Below are 21,384 nucleotides of genomic sequence, written 5' to 3'. Positions count from 1 at the left end.
TGGGAACGCCTATTTCCTAGTCATAGTTTCTTCATTTTTCCTGGTAGTCCTTGGAGTTCTGACATAAGATGCTAATGGTAAAAATTAATATTGGGTGATAATAAATACATTCTTGTGATTTGTCATTTCCCTTTTCAATTGCTTTGTGAGATGTTTATGATTGTGACCACTACAAAACTATCCTTAAAGTTATTTCCGTCTGTATTATCTCTGCATGTCGGTTGGTACAGTACTATATAATTTTACTGCACCTTTTCAACTGATGACAATTATTATTTAAGACTTTATTAAAGTTCATCTCAATATAATTAAGATACTATTGTTGAAAATGTGATCACTTTCAAACTTTTTAATACTTATATATTGAGTCTATATTGTACAGCGTGTAGTACCTAAAGACAAAATACTTAAAATGAAGGTTTTAAAGAAATAGTTTAAAATTCATGTGATTAAAATGTGTAACTCCAGTGTCCAAAAGAAAACTGCATATATTTGCAGACTAAAATGTGTGTTATTGTTTCCACTATTTGATGATAATTATTAGCCAATGGTTTAATGAATCAACAATTAATTAGTGAACACCTATAATCTGCAAACCTGGGAATCCAGGCTTGGAGAGGTAGTAGAGGTTGTAATCAACAGTTAGGAAGCACTGATTATTATGTTTATATGTCCTGCTATTTGTTTAAATGATTTGTTTATCTTGATAAGTGACATATTCTTCCCTGTTGACTTTGTGCTTGGCCATAAAACTTGCTTCAATGATTGGAAAATGGGCAGGAATGAAAGCGTGCCAGTGAGCTGAGGCATTAAGAGGCTTCGTTTGTATCCATTTGCTCTCTTACTCCAATTCCTCAGCTCAGCACTGGCTATTACTTCAGGCTGGTTTTAGAATAATAAAACACATGGAGCCCCAGCTGAGTGCTGGAGCGCAAGAATTATTTGTTCTTGGAAAGTTTTGAGATATTGTGGTTGTTTGATGCAATCAGTATAAGCTTAGAAAAGTTTTATATGTGTACATTTAAGCTTTATATCCATTGTATGAGTAAGATATAGTATTCTCATTTCACAGATAAGGAAATTAAGGAGTCAAAGGGGTTCAGCATTTTTTTCCATAGTCACATTACTGGGAAGTGGCAGATCTAACCAGAATATTAAAATATTTACACTGCACCCTGCTTGGCTAGGGTAAGTATGGAACAATGGTGAGACCCCTGCCTGAAAGTCAGAAAACCCATGTTCTAGTCTTAGAGAAATCATTGAGTCTTTTACTCTAGGAAAGGCGTATAGATTGAAGTCTCTGTTGGGGTAATAATTCTCTCTCAAGCCTCCTGTTGTTTCTGATTAGTAGACTGTGCATACAATTGACATTTACTGAGGATTACTTTAAGTAAGATTGTCCATAGTAAATATTAGCTGTGGGACTCTAATTTCTTTCAGAGGTGGTGCTATTACTTTTCAATATAATGGAAATGAAAAGAAAGCATTAACTTTCAATTCTCAAAAGATTTATATAATTTGTGAGTTATATACTATAAGTAATCAGATGTTCAGAAACACTTAAAGAAGCTCCAGGGATAACGCCAGCTTCTACTCTGGAGTGGGAGTTAATGCACTTCCCATGCAGAATGAGCTGAGCAGTCAGAGTGCTTATCTGAGTAATTGAGGCAAAACTTGTGGGTTTTAAAAATATGCCTGAATTTTGTAGATAATTACACCAACTCTTATTTCACTGGAGACATCTAGAATGACCCTATAGTCATAGATTAACTATGACTAACTTAAACTTTCAGAAGAATGAATCCATGCATATAAATGAGGATGTGGTATAAATTGTTTCCCTTGGGTCATGATTCACCTTTTCTATCTTCTCTTTTCCACAAGTATTATTTTTCTTTTATGAATCATCATACATTCACAGCAAGGAAGGCATTACAAAATCACTAGTGTCATCAAATCTTATTCTTGATACCCTACAATCAGGATGTTTTGTGAGCTTCAGTTTGACTTACTATTCCCCACACCACCAAAAAAAGTATCAGGTTTTCTCCTATAATCTCTCTATTCTACATGAGAATAGGAAGGCCGCTCTAGGTTATCAAGACACTCTTGGTGCCTAAGAATTGCCTCTGAAACAACGGTGGTAGGAATTTTAAGTAGATTATCTCCTTTGAACTTCACAGCATGTTTAGATGCTATGGCTTGGCCAAATACATAATTTCCCTCTGTGCGCAGGGTACCAGATTCACAACTATGTTGCCTGACTTTGAAGCCCATGCTTTTCCTACTGCTCCATGCTTCTAAGAGGCATTCTAAAGCAAAGTGCAATGTTTCCTAGTTAAGTCCAGTTAAGTCCGTGGCTGAGAGGGATTGTACAATGAGCTGTGTGAGGACCTGAGAGCTGAGAAATGGGGCTTATTAGGGAAGAACCACGGGAAGGATGAGAAGTGTTCAGGAGAAGAAGTGTGATGGGGGGAGATGAGAAAGCCATGATTTTTTTCTGCGCTGTAATTTTACCAAGAAAAACTCCTGACTATAAGATTATTTTTTAACAGCAAATTTAAGCTTTATCTGTTTATTCACATGGTGATTGTTCTTGTTAATGATTGTGAGGTTTATTTTTAAGAGGATACTCATAAAACTTGATATCATGAGGTAGTCTTTAATGTTCCACAAATTTCTTTTTTGGAGTCTCCCCTCCCCTTATACTTGTGACCTCTAATCCTACCTTCCAAAAAACGTTATCATTCCTGTTGAACATCTACCATGAAGAAAGCACCCTTGACCTTTATCCCACCACTTTCTCTCTACATGACTCTCTTCTCCCCAGACAGTTCTCTGTAGTCCTGGCCTTTCCATTTTCTGACTTGTCTGCAAAATTTGCCAGTTACATGTTCCATTTCTTTATGGCCCTAAAGAAATCCATACAAATACTCTGCGTCAATGGTTAAGTATTTTTTTCCCTGTGGATAACATATTTGTACTTGGCAAGGGGACTTCTGAATAAAATGTTTTTAGGTTTCATGAAAATAACTTATGATCTATTGGGTTTATAGTATTTTAAAGCTGAAAGCAAATTAAGAAGAAATTCTGGTGTAATTTCATTATTTTTCCAAATAGAAAAATGAAGCCAAGAGGCATTCCTGGAATTTAGTTCTTAAATCACACTTTCAAGATAGAGATATGGCAATTATTCCTTCAATTATGCTTCAGAAATGGGCAAAAAAAAAAAAAAAAGTGCAGAAATAAATGATTTGATTGAAGCTACACAGAGGATCAAAAGCCCAACTGGAATGGGTTGCCTTTTACCTACCTGCCTTCTAATTTTGAAAGTAGTGTTTATAATATCCACAAGATCCTTTTTCATGAAGATAACACATTTTAGCTTGAGACGTCCTTAATTTTGCTTCTAAAACTTGTCTGTCTTTTCAAATTCTGTTAAATTGAAATTTTTATGGATGTCTGAATCCTGGAAGTAGCAGTGGTTGAGCTGAAGGGTGAGCAGAGTTCGAGAAAAAGCCCTCTTAGGGCTTAGTTGCTTTTATTTTAGAAGTCACCCTTCTCTGTTTTGGCATTATACTGGCAATGATGTGATTGAAAAGAAAATTAAGAACCATCTACTGTCAGTATCAAATTAGTCACTTTTGTAAATAAGAAAAGCTTTTCAATCAGGAACTTGAAAGGCCATCTAGATTTTTTAGTTTGCTCAAACAAAAATAAATACTAAATAATGTAAGCCAATAATTTCTAAATTAGCTATAGTAATAAAATATACTACTTATGAAAATTACTTTCCTCTGTAGGCCAAGGTTGGTAACAAAACAAAGCAAAACAAAACAAAAAGCAATTACTTTTCATTTTCTAGCCAAATGAGATTACTAAATGTATTAGGTGTCTTTGCTTTATTCTATCCTGAACAAGAATTTTGAAATCCAAAAGGCTTTATGAGCAATTCATAACTGATAGGTAAAGGAATTCATGTGAGTAGTGATATGAGTTTCAATTGGTTATTTACCATTTATTCTTAACAAAAGTACAAATTTTTATTATAAAAATAAATTAGTGAGGTTAAATTAGTCCAATTGATTGATTTTCTTCTTGTCCAATCACAAATGATAACTCTTACCAGTTTCTGTAGGATGAGATTTTGTCTTTTGTCTTGATATGGTGTTTAATATCTAATTTCTTATGAAATTCCAGACTAGACATCTGATTATATTTCATGATGTATGATATAAAAGTTGTAGCTATGTCATATGAACTTGTTTTAATTGTAGGTCTCAAAGCTAAAGATTCACTACTTTACTTATGTTTGCTTTTATAAAATAAAAAGGACATTTGTTATTTTCCAAGTGTTGTGTCGAAAGCATTATATGCATTATCTATTTAGTTTCCACACAAATCAACAAGGTAAACACAATCATTACTCCCATTTTAACGACAAGGAAACTGGGATTTGGAGGGTTGAGGAACTTGCCCATGGTCCATAGTTATCAAGGAGGAACTGGAACATAAATCTAGGTTTGCCTAACATCAAAATCTGTGTGCACATCCATTGTGCCACCCTACTTGATGAAGAAGAAAAATGCTGAAGAAACTAGGTGAGGACCAATGCATGGAAGCTGGGCAGAGAGGAAATCTGAAGTAGCATCTGGTTCTCGCTCTTATTAGCAGTCCCAACTCAAAACAGCACTCTTTGCTGTTGCAAATATTCTCTTGCAAGAGTTGGATAAACTTTTTAAGAGTGGATAAACTTGTGGCTGGTTGGAAGTAAAATGAAAGACTTTCTCAGCACTGACATCCAAACATTGAAAAGTTCTGTTGAATCTTCTAAACGTTTCTAAAATCCTTTTCTCTAATCCTCACTCCCACTGACTTAGTTATAAGGTTCTTCTGTATGTCTCATCTAATATCCTACTTGTCTCTCTGTTCACTCTTCCTATTCATTCTACAATATCCTTCCATTATTGAGTTAAATTAGCTTGTGGATCCATAGGAGAGACAACATGTAAATAAGCAATTACAAAACAATGCAGTACATCCCTGAACTATTTGTTTCTATGTAAGCATAGAGAGGTCAGAATTTCAAGGAAGGCCAAGGCAAAAAGTGACATTTATTGGAGGTGCTGCTTACTAATGTTGGAAATAAAAATAAACATTCTAGAGACAATTTCACTACTCCTAATAGTTATTGAGTTATTCCTGTGTGTCAGGCACTGCTTTAAGTCCTTTTCATACATGATCTCATTCAAATCTCATAACCACACTCTGTAGTAAGCACTATTGTTATCCCCTCTTTACACAGGAGGAAACCAGGGCTTAGAGAGTTTAAATAACTTGCCCAAAGTTACATAGCTTAGTAGGGGAGAGGTTAGGATTTTAACTAAGGCAGTCTGAATTCATTTATTTAGGCGCAAAGAGGAGCTGAGTTTTTGTAGGCATTGCACTTGAGGAGTAGAGTTGTTCCAAAGGCAGTGGGTATGTGGATCTTAGGTTTAGGAGATGCAGAGTTGAAAGTCAACAGCCTATAGAAGTTACTCGAAGCTAAGAATGTTCATGCAGATGCCTCTAAGAGAGTGAGAGTTTGAACCGAGGAGGTTCAAGGAGAGAAACTTAGAGGCTACTACGATCACCATGTAAGGGAAAAGCAGAGGAGGGAGAGCAACCAATAACATGTCCAAGCACTACCAGGGAGGATCATTATTTGGAGTATGTGTCACATCTATGTTATAGTCGACAGTATTTAAATCCGATGACAGCAAGCCAGTGCACTGTGCTTTTCTTCAAAGGCTTTTCCGTAAGGTAGCAAACGAGCCATCTTATAACTTCACCAGAAGAGAGGAGTGGCCTTCCAACACTCAGCTGAGCCTTGGCCCTCATCTGGCCTATGCTGTTCAGTCACTTAAATATCCAAGCAGCATGGCTGGCTTTGCACATAGGAGTTAGAAGAGATAACTGATTGTCCTGAAACCCTGCCTGAGCTCTCTCTTCTCCCAAAGTTGCTTACTTCTTTATTTAAATCTGTATCACAGCTATTAGCCTGGTGCCCTCTGTGACTTAGCTTCTTTAGCTATCTAGAGTAGAGATCAACAGATGTTTCAGCAAATGTTTTGGAGATCAGCAAATATTTTTAGCTTTGTGGACCATACAATCTCTGTTGCAGCTGCTCAGTTCTGCTATCTGTTGTAGCATGAAATCAGTCATAAACAATATGTAATCATGCAGGTATAGCTGGATGCTCCAATAAAACTTTATTTACTGAAACAGGTGATGGATTGGATTTGGCTCTTGGGCTGTGGTTTGATAACCCTCGATGTACTTATGCCTCTCTGTTTGGTGTCCTTTCAACAACCCTTTCTCTGATCCTTTCTTCATTAAATGCTTAGCTCCATACAGTTGAATGGTCTTGTATTCATTCCTTATTCCTTTCTTATTCTCCTCTTTCTGGTATATTCCCTAGTAAAATTTTCTGCTTTGAGAAATATTTTAACAGTTATTGTAAGAGCAGCTCCATAGGCAGGCTAAAATGGAAGCTGGCAGTTAACTGAACTATGGCATTGTGAAACCCCTAGTGTTTTGGTGATCTCGTCTACTTCTGTTCTAGTTTGTTAAACACCTCTCCACCAATTCAAAATCATTTATTACAAGGGATCTTGTTCTGTAGTAGAGTTGTGCTTAATAATATAACATATTAGGTTTTATTTGTGAAGTCAGGGATAATTCTTATTCCCATGCAGCAAACACTTTTGGTATGTTTTGCTTCTTCGGGAATTTGGTAATTTTGTGAAATATAGAAGGGTGCCTAGCATTTCTTAGATGGAATCCCTATGGAAGGACACACATGGTGATTGCAAGATTACCCCAAGAATTGGGGAAATTCAGCTTACCACTGAACATTTTAAGTAGAAAGTGAAAGCATCCGTTGCATTTCAATAGAACTGAAAATTGGAAAAGAAATACTAAAACGGTTTGCTTCTTGGTAAAGAAGACTTAAAAAATATTGGAAATCTGCTAAAGCATCATTTTCCTCCACAGTCCTTATCTTTAGAGTTCTTGCTCTTGATTATGAAGTACATTCAAATCTTTTTTTAAATTGCAAAATCCTTATTTATATACATTGATCTTTATACCAAGAGGGTTGATAGAGTAAGCTTGATTTTCTAATCTTCCTGATCTTAATTGAGTTGTTTATAAAACATTTCAAATCTGCTATCAATTAAGTAGCCATTCCATGATGTGTGAGTTGAGGAGTGAAATATAGCGATTTTTGTGTCAACTCCATTTGTGATAAGAAATCAGTGCATGAACAGCAGAGCCAGGAAAACACTGAAATCCTTTTATGGCTTTTACATTAATTTCTAAGGCAGGTAGGGTAGACATGTGTTGCTTGATTCGCCTTCAAAAAAGTCTTGCTGCCCAGCTGTGGGGAGTGCAGTTAGCACACAGCCTGAAGCTGTCAGTGCCTTTTGGGTCAGTCTCAGCTGAGGTCATGCCATTCCAGACAGCTCACAGCTGATATTGGTGTGAGATGAGGGGCTATAAAGACCAGGCCATTTCACCCTTAAGTAGGATATTTTGTTAGATGACACTTGTGCCAAAGTTTTCTGTCAGCTTTGTGCGGCTTGTATTGCAATTTAACTTCCCCTTCTGCCCAGTCTTTCTTCAGCTCCTTCATTTACAGGAGTGTAGCCAGTAACAAACATGTTGCATTCAAAACTCCATCTCGGCATCTGCTTCCGGAGAACCTCAGTTGCAGTATCAGGTGAATGAATGGTCAGCAACCCTTTGGCTTCCTCATGCAAGAGAACTTATACTTTGTAGTATTTGGCCCTCAGTGGTGATGGGTTATTCCAAGTTATTTACACTGTCTCAATGGATCCTCCAAGAGAAATGGCTTGAAGAATAAAACAGAGGTGGGTAATCTAGAGGCATATTCTTTTAAGTATATGGGAGAAACTGCTAGAAACCTTAATGGTTTGCCACCTTGCTAAAAAAAAATATTTAGTCTTTTTGGCATCTGAGGTCTCAGTGGAAAACTTGTTTCTTTCATTTTTCCTGAGTGCTTTTTTATGTGTACACTCTTTTTTCATTTCTGTAATTCATCCTGTATAATCAGTTTCCCAGTTACCACAGCTTCTGTAGGCTCAGTTATCAGGCCTGGCTGAGGCTTCTGAGGATCATAATGGGCATATGGGTGTGCTACAGGAAAGAAGAGGAGAGGAAGCCAGCATTGGGTAGGAGCCAGGGGAGCTCAGCCAGTGTGACCCTGAGGAAGGGAACAATGGTCCCAATTACAGGCTTCAGGGAGTTTGGTGGATTGGAGTTGCTCTACCTTCTATTGAGATGTGGAAGGAGGCTGTTGTTTACCAAGAGCCTGCGTGACCTTGGCCCTTTACATGTCAGCTCATTTAAATTTCAAACAAATGCACAGATGGATATTTTAGAATTGAGGAAATTAAAACAAAATTACTTTATTTAAGTTGACAAAATTCGATGTTCTTGTTGTGTACAAATAGTGTTTTGGAATATATGTATACATTGTGGAATGGCTAATCAAGCTAATTAACTGTTGTGTTACCTCATGAGTGGAGGAAATTGAAGCATAGAGAGATTTAAGTGACCTGTCCAAGTTCATTTAATGGCTCTGAATGTGCAGAGATGGTGGTTAAGAGTTAGTGCTGTGGTAGGTATTACTGGTTTTCTAAGAAATACCCCTTTTTCCTTCTGCTTTACTAAGAGAACCCCAAAATTTAGCCACATTTGTTGTGGCCTTGAATAATAACTTTCCAGTGCAACCAGGTATAGCCATATGACCAGATTCTTACCAATGAGACATAAATGGAGGTGTTGTGTGTGATTGCTCAGAAGTAAAAAATGGAGGTGATGAGATTTTTCTTGTTTCTTTCATCTTGCTGTCTGCAGTGCAGATATAATAGTTGGAGCTCTAGCAGCCACTGGCACTATGTTACATTAAAGTAAATTTGGTCTAAAACAGCCTCTGTACCTAGTATTCTGCAACCTAACTTATTTTGTACGCAAACAGCAGCCTCATTTTATTATAGTCTTGTAACAAATAGCTGAGTCTTAACCAATCCCAGTAGTTGAGCTTGAGCCAGTTAGGGCTGCCAAGTGATCAGACCATGGCCATGTAAGGCAAATGCCTCAACCAGCATGCTCAAATAAGGCAGCTGTAACCAATCAAGTGGTTTCTGTGTTACTTCCTTTTTCTGTTTATGAATACTACCTGTCCTCATTGCTGGGTGGAGCTCCCTGGACCTCTCCTGGTTCTCACTGCTACCCAGTTCTAACCAGTAGTTCAGAGAGCTTCACCCAATGGGAACAGGCAGTATTTATAGACAGGAAAAGGAAATGACATAAAGAAATATCTTGATTATAGCTCAGTATTTGTCATATATAGACAAATGTAAGGCTGATCAGTTGGCAGCCTGTGATTGACTGAGACTCAGCTATCTGTTGCAGAATATACTCTTAAGTGAGGTTGTATTTTGTTTACATAGTAAGTTAGGTTGCAGTTCACTACATAGAGAGACAGCTTAAGGCCAAATTTCACTTAACAAACTTAAAATGGATCTCCATTATACATAAATACGGATATAATGTAGTTATTTTTTAATAACACCATTAAACTCCCCATTCCCCTTTTAACAGCAGTACCTGGGAAGTCGCTCAGGACCTTTCTGTTTAACCATTTACTGCCAATACTTTGTGACACAGACAAATATGCTTTTAAGTGTCAACCTTTTTGATAGACAGGTATTGATAACCTACAGAGTTGCTGTCTGGAATCAGATTTTCAGTCTCTAGTTTCCTGTATCCTCGTCAAAAATGGCAGCTTCCGCCCAGTTGCATTTTAAAAGGAAACTCACTCTTTTGCACATCTTTCAGGAAAAAATGAGAAGCTTAGTCTCTGACTGAGAAGATTTTAACTCAGTTAAGGTGAGTGATTTGATCTCTAACCCATGGCATTTTTGTTCTGAGGATACCTCACAACCAAAATGAACACTGCAGTAGAGCAAATAGAGATCAGAGATAGGGTATCATTGGAATGAGTGTTTGCATCTGATTCTGATTACAATAAGCAATGTGGCCTAGCTGGGGAATGCTGTATTTTCACAATTGACAGACCAAGCAGCCTGCAGCAATCAGCAAAGGGCGGCTTATTTTGAGCAAAAACATCCATCAGACTGTGATGAGAAAAGCAGAGCTGCAATCAGTGACAGGTTCTTCCAAGAGCTGTTGATGAAAAATGGACTTTACATGTATCAAGCAGAGAGAGAACTACTGCTTATTTTTTTAGCCTCATTTGCATGCGTGAACAACAATATTGGAAACATTTTTGAACATGAGAGTGAGACAATAGTTTCATCATGATTAGAACTTTTCTGTCCTCAATCATAAAATAGCAAACTGAATCTGTGACAGGAATATATTACGTTTCAAAAGGCAAGGTAATAAGCAATTTCAGAGAAGGTTCTAACATTCACTCCAAAAGTGAATGCAGTCTTATGCAGATGTATTATTTTCATTGGTATTATGATAGAAAAATTCCACTGATGTAACCAATAGAATGGAAATCTTTGATAAGATGTTCAGTCTTAGCTATATTAACTCTATTTCATATGACTAAAAATTAGAACTCTTTAGCTCTTGCAGCCTTCCAACTGCATGAGATATCATGAAAGCTCTGTAGGTTCAAAGTTTGTGATTTGAAGTGAAAGAAAAGTTGTTCAAGTAGGAATCTTTAGCTTTCTTCTTTTGACAGCATGTCCTGCTGTGATTATGAGATACTTGGTTTTGATATGTGCTAGGATATTTGGAAGTTTTGCCTGACGTGGCAGACAGAGGCTAAAGATACAGAATGATCTTCATTTTTAAGCATTAAATTTCTCTCTCCATAAGGCCTACTAACTATGCACAGAGGCATTTAGAATTGGGGCCTGATCTTGCCTAACAGGCTGCTCTGTTTGATCTTGTCCTGCCTCCTGCAGGGAAGCTGTGGGAAGCAAGTGAGATAATATATTGGTTTAAGTTTATGGCATCCAAAGTCTATTCAAAAGCATGAGCTTTCTCTCTTGTGTCTTATTTCCCATTGGATGGTTTCTGAATTAGGTCGTGCCTTTTGTATTTGATTAATTTCCTCTATTTAAGTCCATGAGGATTGATTGTTTTTCTTTATGGGTTTGCTGAAATGTAAAATAAGCAATCTGCCTGTTTCTTCAAACAAGAGGAAAATTAATACTGTGACCTAAAAGGACATTAATTACAAAAAGAATAATATGCTTATCAATCAAAGATAAGGTCTCAGCTGCCTCAGGCCTGATAGACTATCACTTTCTCCTTTTCTGTCTTGTGTAGTTGTTGAGGATTTCACATGTGAACTCTGGAGCTCATGTTCTAAAGGTGAGGTTACCTTCCTGTGCTTGCTGTTTGTATCTTACATAGAATTAGAAAGATGCCATGAAAAATGCTATTGGCCACTCACTCCAACTCGGTGGAGCAGGGGGCATGGTAGGCATGCGAACCTGAGCAATTAAAATGTTAAATGCCTGACTTTATGGATGGATGTTTGTGCTAAGTGTTAAAAAATATATCTTGCCACAAAATGGTCATTTGAATACTCTTTTCAGAGCTCCCCGAGTTTCCTTGTTGGGGTAGAATAGGAAGTTGTAGAGCATTTTCCCATCAGTGAAATCCCTCTATATCCTTTTGGGGTGATAGCAGAAAGCCTACAGGACTCATGATCCCTGATGTCTTCTTTCAGTTCTCTACATGGCATATTACATGGTAGCATGAGAAAAATATGCCAGCAATTCAAGCAGAAAGAATTCTAGAAGACTCACTTCTCAGTTTTTATTCTCTGATATGTATTGAATGACAATAGCAGTGAAACCTCAAGCTGTTCATTTGGATCAGGCAGCCATTGTGCACTTGGATATGACTATTCTTTTTATCAAATCTCCTGTTATTTGCATTTATATGATGCCTTTCGTCTAAAGCTCTTAAAGCAATTTCAGCTCCACAATACTTTTCTGAATTGAATAAGAAGAAACATACTTCATTTTGAGGTTGAGATAAAAGATAAATTGTCAATGACTCTCCTCAACAGAACAGAACAGAGCACAGTGGGTACTCAAACAGTTTTCCCACACTGATTTCCCTGGAAACCTCAAAGAAAAGGTTATTTAAAAAAGGAGTTCTGATCCTGGGTCTAGACGTCGAGGCAAGGAAGGGTTCATTGACAGGCTTCAGGGCTTCTGTCAACTCCCTGAGAGATGTACAAAATGAAGTTCTCCTGCGCATTTTCCTGGGCTGAGGGTTTGCATTACTGCATTTGCCAGATTCCAACAGGGCTTAAGGACCATTGTCTGGAGCCGTGCTCCTTAAGTCTCTGGTATACTCAAATCAATTGAGATGTTTGTTAAAAATTCCAGGCCACATATTCAGAAATTCCAAGTTAATAATTTTTGGGTGGGGTCTTGGGACCTGAATTTTGACAATAAGTGATTTCAGTTCTGATGAAACATGTTTAGAGACACATTTAGAGAAACATTGGCCTAGCCCCTGGAGGGTGGCTTAGTAAGAAAGTCACCGACTGGCATTTTTTGAAATTATTGTTTCAGACTGGGGAAGAGAAGCTAAAGTGCAAGGCCTGAGAAAGGATGCAGAAGCTATAGTGGCAGAGAATGCCATACATTTCATTATGTGTCTTAAAACCAGAATCGTATTTCAAGAGAAGTTAGGCTATCAGTTTGTGAAAGTGAATGATTTAAAGTGGAAAATAAAACAGCTTAGATGAAAATGATTTAAAATATATAGGGGAAAGTGTTAGTATCCACAATACTATTTTTAGATCTTTCTTACCTGTTTTATATTGCTCTTAAATAGAAAAACAGCTGCTGGCAGGAAACAAATGCTCAATCAGATCATCAAATATCAGGTAGCTGGAAATTCAGATCCTGCCATTACTCAGAACTAAAGAAATAACATAAGGTGAAGAGGAGCATTTTACTGCATTGCTAGGAGAACTGAGATAGCTGGACCAAGGTCTGTTCTAAAGGAGCAAAGTATTTTAGGATTTTCTGTCTAAACAAGCCCATGGAAGAATAGCTTAAGTAGAAGGATTTTATTCCATTGAAGGGGCCACTTCTGTTTCTTTCCCACAAAAGTAATGTGTTTGACAAGTTCTATAAAACTGTTATTTTAAATACAGTCATTCCTGAACTAGGAGACCATCCCGATTCAGTATAAGCTGATGGGCTGACCAGTGCAGGAGTGCAGTTGATCTCATCCCCACCAGTTCTCCATGCTCTCCTTCAGGAACTACTCTTGTCAAGGCCCCACAAAATCCTCTTGTTACTCTGTCGTCATTCGTGCTGTGGAATATACTTTGATGTGTGTGGCACCAGACCACACTTAAGGAAAATTGCTTCATGAACTTTTATTTAAAGCTATAATAATGTTAGCTCGGTGCCTTCTTTGCTTATTACTTTGTCATTTAGTTTGGTTGTAAGAATTTGATGCGGGTGGTGAGTCAATTGCTCTAAAACCTCACTGCAATCTGTGAAGTACTATATTCGTAAACTAACTTTTGGGAAGTACATAGTGTGTTTTTGAAGAGATTCATTTTAAATTTAACAGAACATTTTTCTGTAAATGTATTGACACACACTTAGAGCACACAATGCTGGAGCCTGGCAAGAGCTTTAGAGAGTATGTGTGCATGGCTGATGTAATGCCATGATTTGTTTAGAAAAAGCTTTTAGGAAACTAAATTGTATTAAAAGAGATGTGAGCTTTTTAAAGGCGGGTATAATGTACCTTAATGTAAAGTTGTAGCAGTTGTTCCTGAAGAAAGACTTTGAGGAAAGCAAAGAGGGGTCATGGCTGAGGTGATCTCTGTCCTTCAGGATGGCCTGAGCCAACTGTAAGCAGCCTTCCTGCTGTCTTTCCTTGGCCCAGTTCTTTTCTGATCCCTTCTCACGACCTTCTCACCTCCTTCACTTGCCTCCTCCAAAACATACTTGGAGTCCTGTTAATTGTTGAACGCCCAGCACTTTGAAACAGGCACACACTCATGCAAAATAAATATTTGTTAAATGAATTGGTGAGTGCATAAAAATCTCCATTGACTTTCTATCAATCTCTGGATAAAAGTTACAATTTTTACAATTACCTACAAAGCCAAGGCTGATCTTGTCCCTGTGACTGTGCTGACTTCATCTCTTAATGTTCTCCACATCCCTCACTCTGTTCCAGCTACACTGGCTTCCTTGCAGTTCCTCACATAAGCCAGGGCTAATGCCACCTGCAGGCCCTGTCATTTGCTGTTCCTTCTGCCTGGAATGCATTCTCCAGATATCTACATGGCTTCTTTCTCAACCTCCTGAAGTCTTCTCAATGAAATCTTCCTACTCCTTATCCCTTGTGTCCGATATCTATTTATTGTTATGTAATAAACCATTCCAAAATTTAGTGGCTTAAACATCAATTATTTGTTATCTGTGACAGTTTTGCAGGTGAGTAGGTAGGTGTTCTTTCCCTGACTAGGGGAGTCTTCATTCTGCTGAGAGCTCCATTGATACATCTTGATTTTCCTTTACATAGTCTCTCTTCATGGTGGCTTATCTTCCAGGGCCTCTCTAGGTGGCTTTCCTTCCAGTGGAACAGCCAGGCCATGGTTAAATCATACAAGCTTACTTCCAAGTGACAGCCTTCCAAGAAGACAGGCCCCAAGGGGAAGGGCCTACCCAGTCTCTGCTTGCATCACACTTGCTGTCCCATTGTTTAACAACAGTCATGTAGCCATGGCCAGAGCCAATGTGGGAGATTGCACAAGGATATGAACATCCAGAGATGTGGTTAATTGAAGACTACCAACATGATAGTCTACTCCAGTCTGCCCTTTGGCCCCAAGTGATTCATGTCTCTCCCACCTGCAAATTACACTGGCAAGTCTCATACTATTAAATCCTGTGGTTTACTCTTGAGTTCCAGGATCTTCCCGGTTAGATCAGGGCCAGGTGTGGCTGAAGCAAGTGGGTGCCATTCCCCAGGTGCTATTCCTTGGTTGTCATTCTGCAGGTTTAAAGACCCATGAACTGGGTCAGCAAGATCATTCTTTGCCTCTCAACTTCTACTCTAGAAATGCAGCGTATTTTTTTCCAGTGGCCAATAAGATTTATTCTGCTTACCTTAACATTTCTCTCCTTATGCAATTTAAATATTTCCTTTTTGCTGTACCCTCAGAAAAGGCATAGATAATCTCATTGTTATACTGTAAGTTCATCACTTTTATAATTACCAATTTTATCTTAAGTTCATCACTTTTATAATTACCATTTTTATCTTTCTTTCTCCTGATGTTTCAGTTATCTATTACAGTATTTTAAAAAGCACCCCAAAACTGAGTGGCTTGAAACAACAGTGCTTTATTATTTCTCACTGTTATCTGGGTTTACAGGGTTTCTGTTCTCATTATGTGGTGTGGTGCCAGCGGGGTCTCTCCTGTGTCTGCATGCAGGTGGGAGCTCAGTGGTGCATCTTAGTTCTTCTTTCTCTTGTCATCCTTCCCCTTGGTCTTGTGATCCAGGGCCTGTCCATGTGACCTGTATCTACAGAAGAATAGTCTAGACTTCCTCACAGTGTGGCAGCTAGGTTCTCAGAGTGTAATAACAGAAGCAGCGAGATCTCATAAAGGCCAGGCCTGAAGCTGGTACCTCCACCTGTTCTAGTCAGATCAGGTCAGAGGGCCAGCTTGGATTCAAGGAGAGAGAAATGAGACCCCATTTTTCAAGTGGAGGAGTGGGGTGTGAATATGGGGCGAGGTGGAATGGTGGCCATCTTTAGGGACTATCTACCACATTCTTTCTTCCCTGTTCATTTTCTCCTAACTTCTAATCACTCTGTATTTATCTTATTACTTATTTTCAACAATGAATGTATGCTCTGTGTACATTCATTTGAATATTTAGCATGTATACAAAGGAATATTTAGCATGCTACCTGCTGGGATACATCTCCTGGTCTCTCTACCTTGGCATTTATCATCTATGTGTTCCCTCATGACTGATTTGAATGCAGGATGTTAATATATTTTTATATATTTGACTTTTGTCATGTCTTAGCCAACTTGCTCTGTTTGTGTCTTTGAAAGTTAACTCTAGCATTGTTGCGTTCTTCACCTAGTGTGAGTCTTCTGATACAGAATGATAATGCAGAACTTGATGCCAACTTGGCTGACTGGCCCTGTGCTCACTTAAGAGTGCTTCCTTGATAGCCATTGATCTTCCCATAGTGTCAATATACTGAGAAAGTGTTAGGGAAGTACATATATGAGACATGGAAAGAAAAATATGCATAAAGACACAACATATTCGAGTTAACCTCATGATAAAGTATAGAATGTCCCACAATGTGGGGTTCTGAAGAACTCGAAGGGCAGACACCCATTTAATTTAGATCATTTTGTCAAATGAAAAAGACAAATTTCATTTGACCATATTTGTCAAATGAAAAACAAATTTAAAATTTTCAAATAATTTTAGGGCATTCAACAATTAATGGCTGCTGTAAAACTGTATTACTGTTTTTCCTCTAATCCATTCCAGTGTAATTTCTTCTTACTCTTTTCCTTTTTGTGTCTTTACTCCAAGTTGCTAAAATTTTTTATTGAAAATGTACAGTTTTTACTTCTAAGTCTCATCTCTCCAGCGATACTTGATTTGGGAATATATGATTATTTTAACTGATTTCATTTGGCCTAGGGTTTCCCAGTAAAATCTTTGCAGGAGAGAAACGCTTGTTGCTTTTACAGGATATTGTTAGAGGTAAAATTAGGCATATGATATGCTTGTATCATCTACCCACCAATTCTAGAAACCATCCATACAGATCAGCCTGATTTTTTAAACAGTCACATCTCATGTTGTAAAGGAAAGATAGTAGGGTGACATACGAAAATCATATTAATGGATGGTTTCATCTAGTGTCTGGAGCCGGAAATTGCAAATAAAGTCAGTGACTGCTACATAATTAGTTGTGTAGAATGAAAGCATCTATTATTTGCTTATATAGTTTCTTTTTAAGCAAGCAAAATGCCACAGCTTGGCGATAATTGTTGGCAGTGTTTGCTGAGTGAACTTTAAATGAATAGAGAGAAAGAGGAAGGTAACAATGTTTAAAGAGAAATATTTAAATAATGCTTTCAAAGCAAATGCTGAGAAAGAAGGTGTAAGTGTCCTGAAACATATCATGAGGCCTTTATGAATTATTAAATACCAAACCATAATATTGTCATCCTTTTCTGTTAAAGATAATGCTAGTATAAATTTAGAGCATTTATAAATTTCTGTAGGATGGTGTACACAGAATATATATCATAAAGTTGATTGGTTTTCTGAAGTAAAATTAGTGGATACAGGCAATTCCATAAATAATAGTGTTTAATCATAATTTCTTTGCTAAATAAGTTTACATCTCTATAAATTATTTCTAAAAAGATAATTGAAAATATTGCTTACAAGCTGAAGTAAGAAGAATCACTGGGTACCCTACATCAGGGCAATTTCAAACATTGTTCTTTTCCACCCACCAAGCCTGATTTAAGGCACCTAATCATGGGCTAAGAAGGCTGGATTTTTTGTTATATTTTTAACTCTCTAATTTTGGGTGTTGAAAACTAACATCCCAAAGAGAGGTTTGTCAAAATGGGAATTATGAAACAAGGAAGGGCATTTGATTCATGTTATCTGATAATGCAAGTTCACACAATTTTAAGACCCTTTCTGTGTGTTGAACGAGAACCTCCTCTGTTATTTTTCTAGTGGTGAGAATGGCCCTCTGAAATGCAAGCCATTCTTTTAGCCTAGACACACTTCATGCCTAGTGACAAAAACCTACTGATGTTTGAGACTCATATATGAGTCCTTCCTGGGCATGGTTATAATTCTAGCAGTTTTTTGGTTATGAGAAAGAATGATCCCAGATTTGGGAAAATGAGAAGTGGAGAACATTGCTTAGAAAGCACGTGCTGTGAGAACCTGGTTTTACCAGGCACAGGGAATTCAGGGGGAAAATGGAGTCATTATCCACAATCACTTGTTAGTGTTCGACTATATACATATGGCACTCTTGAGGCATCAAGAGAGAGGGAGAAATGCTTTCCTCTCTCCCATCCCCAGCGGAAACTGTGAAATAACCAGAGATGCGTTATAACATTTTTCAGAGAAAGTTAGACTTAAATGGATTTGTAAAAATAAAATTCTTTGTTGACAACAATAAATGAAGCTGTATTTATTTTAGGGCTGACTCATTTTTGTCATAGATCTATTAAGTTATTGTAAAGATTTATTTTATTTTCTAATTATCAATAGATTGAATTCTTGTCATTAGCAATTTGTAAAATATAGAAAACATAAAGAAGGAAATGAAAATCATCTTTATATATTTGTTTTTTAACTTTTAAGTTCAGGGGTACATGTGCAGGATGTGCAGGTTTTTACGTACGTAAATGTGTGTCATGGGGTTTTGTTGTACAGATTATTTCATCACCCAGGTATTAGGCTGGGTACCCATTAATTATTTTTCCTGACTCTCTCCCTCCTCCAAATCTCTGCCCTTGGGTAGGCCCCAGTGTGGGTTGTTCCCTCTATGTGTCTATGTATTCTCATCATAAAAATAATCTTTAAACCCTAAATTTAGAGATAATAGCCATTAAAATTTTAGTCCATTTACTTGCAATATTTTTGGAGATATATACATACACACACACACAAATATATATACTTTGCACAGTGGAAATTATACTGTTTATGTATTTCTACATCATGCAATTTTTTTTTTGAATTTTTTTTTTAATGTACTTTAGGTTCTGGGGTACATGTGTAGTTCATGCAGGGTTGTTGCATAGGTACATACATGGCAAGGTGGTTAACCACCTTCATCCCCCCCATCACCTATATCTGGTATTTCTCCCTATGTTATCCCTCCCCACCCTTCCCACTCCCTGCTGTCCCTCCCCTAACCCCACACCTGACCACAGTGTGTGATGCTCCCCTCCCTGTGTCCACGTGTTCTCATTGTTCAATATTTGCCTATGAGTGAGAACAAGAGGTGTTTGGTTTTCTGTTCTTGTGTCAGTTTACTGAAAATGATTATTTCCAGATTCATCCATGTCCCTACAAAGGACACAAACTCATCATTTTTTATCGATGCATAGTATTCTATGGTGTATGTGTGCCACATTTTCTTTATCCACTCTATTGCTGATGGACATTTGGGTTGGTTCCAAGTCTTTGCTATTATAAACAGTGCTGCAGTGAACATATGTGTGCATGTGTCTTTATAATAGAATAATTTATAATTCTTTGGGTATATACCCAGTAATGGGATTGCTGGGTCAAGTGGTATTTCTATTTCTAGGTCCTTGAGGAATCGCCACACTGTCTTCCACAATGGTTGCACTACTTTACAGTCCCACCAACAGTGTAAAAGTGTTCCTATTTCTCCACATCCTCTCCAGTGTCTGTTGTCTCCTTGTCTCCAGATTTTTTAATGCTCGCCATTCTAACTGGTGTGAGGTGGTATCTCAATGTGGTTTTAATTTGTGTTTCTCTAATGACCAGTGATGATGAGCATTTTTTCATGTGTTTGTTGGCCTCATGTATGTCTTCTTTTGAAAAACATCTGTTCATGTCCTTCACCTACTTTTGAATGGGTTTGTTTGTTTGCTTTTTCTTATAACTCTGTTTTAGTTCTTTGTAGATTCTGGATATTAGCGCTTTGTCAGATGGGTAGATTGCAAAAAATTTTTTTTTCATTCTATTGGTTGCCAGTTTGCTCTAGTGATTGTTTCTTTTGCTGTACAGAAGCTCTGGAGTTTAATTAGATCCCATTTGTCTAATTTGGCTTTTGTTGCCACTGCTTTTGGTGTTTTAGTCATGAAGTCCTTGCCTATGCCTATGTCCTGAATGGTTTTGCCTAGGTTTTCTCCCAGGGTTTTAATGATGTTAGGTCTTACATTTAGACTTTTAATCCATCTGGAGTTAGTTTTAGTGTAGGGTGTCAGAAAGGGGTCCAGTTTCTGTTTTCTGCACACGGCTAGCCAGTTTTCCCAATATCTTTTATTGAACAGGGAATCCATTGCTTTTGTCAGGTTTGTCAAAGATCAGGTGATTGTAGATGTGTAGTGTTGCTTCTGAGGCCTCTGTTCTGTTCCTTGGTGTATGTCTCTGTTTTGGTATTAGTACCATGCTGTTTTGATTACTGTGGTCTTGTAGTATAGTTTGAAGTCAGGCAGTGTGATGCCTCCAGCTTTGTTCTTTTTGCTTAGGATTGTTTTGGCTTTGCAGGCTCTCTTTTGGTTCCATATGAAGTTTGAAGTGTTTTTTTCCAGTTCTATGAAGAAAGTCGTTGGTAGCTTGATGGGGATAGCATTGAATCTGTAAATTACTTTGGGCAGTCTGGCCATTTTCACTATATTGATTCTTCCCAACCATGAGCATGGAATGTTTTTCCATCTGTTTGTGTCCTTTCTTATTTCCTTGAACAGTGGTTTGTAGTTCTCCTTGAAGAGGCCCTTTACATCCTTTGTTAGTTGTATTCCTAGATATTTTATTCTCTTTGTAGCAATTGTGAATGTGAGTATGCTTTTGATTTGGCTCTCTGTTTATCTGTTATTGTTATATAGGAATGCTTGTGATTTCTGCACATTGATTTTGTATCCTGAGACTTTGCTGAATTCTCTTAGTCCTGAGTTTCAGTTGTGTCCTGAGTTCCACTGTGGTCTAAGAGACTGTTTGTTATGATTTCTTGTTCTTTTGTATTTGCTGAGGAGTGATTTCCTTCCAAAAATGTGGTCAATTTTACAGTAGGTGTGATGTGGTGCTGAGAAGAATGTATATTCTGTGGATTTGGGGTGGAGAGTTCTGTAAATGTCTATTAGGTTTGCTTGGTCCGGATCTGAGTTAAAGTCCTGGATTCCCTTGTCAATTTTCTGTCTCATCGCTGTCTAATATTGACAGTGGAGTGTTAAAGTCTCCCACTATTACCGTATGGGAGTCTTAAGTTTCTTTGTAGGTCGTTAAGAACTTGCTTTATGTATCTGGGTGCTCCTGTATTGGGCGCATGTATATTTAGAATAGTTAGCTCTTCTTGATGCTTTGATCCTTTTACCATTATATAATGCCCTTCTTTATCCCTTAATTTTTGTTGGTTTAAAGTCCATTTTATCAGAGACTTCGATTGCTACCCTCTTTCTTTTGCTCTCCATTTTCTTCATAAAACTTCTTCCATCCCTTTATTTTGAATCTGTGTGTGTCTTTGCACATGAGATGGGTGTCTTTAATACAGCACACCGATGGTTCT

The 21,384-nt window shown here is 37.6% G+C and overlaps 1 protein-coding gene across 1 annotated transcript in view; it reads left to right on the top strand.

Annotated features, from left to right (window-relative positions):
• Positions 1 to 21,384, top strand: part of LOC101052147 (ADP-ribosylation factor-like protein 2) — an 889,888-nt gene that overhangs the window by 226,048 nt on the left and 642,456 nt on the right. The window contains exon 7 of the transcript XR_012516385.1: positions 1,073 to 19,921. The gene's annotated coding sequence lies outside the window, so the exon portion shown is untranslated. Of the gene's footprint in view, positions 1 to 1,072 lie in introns of the transcript that reaches the window.

The sequence above is a fragment of the Saimiri boliviensis genome, chromosome 2 (assembly GCF_048565385.1).
Source record: "Saimiri boliviensis isolate mSaiBol1 chromosome 2, mSaiBol1.pri, whole genome shotgun sequence".
Lineage (NCBI taxonomy): Eukaryota > Metazoa > Chordata > Mammalia > Primates > Cebidae > Saimiri > Saimiri boliviensis.
This window is presented reverse-complemented; position numbering and strand designations above follow the sequence as displayed.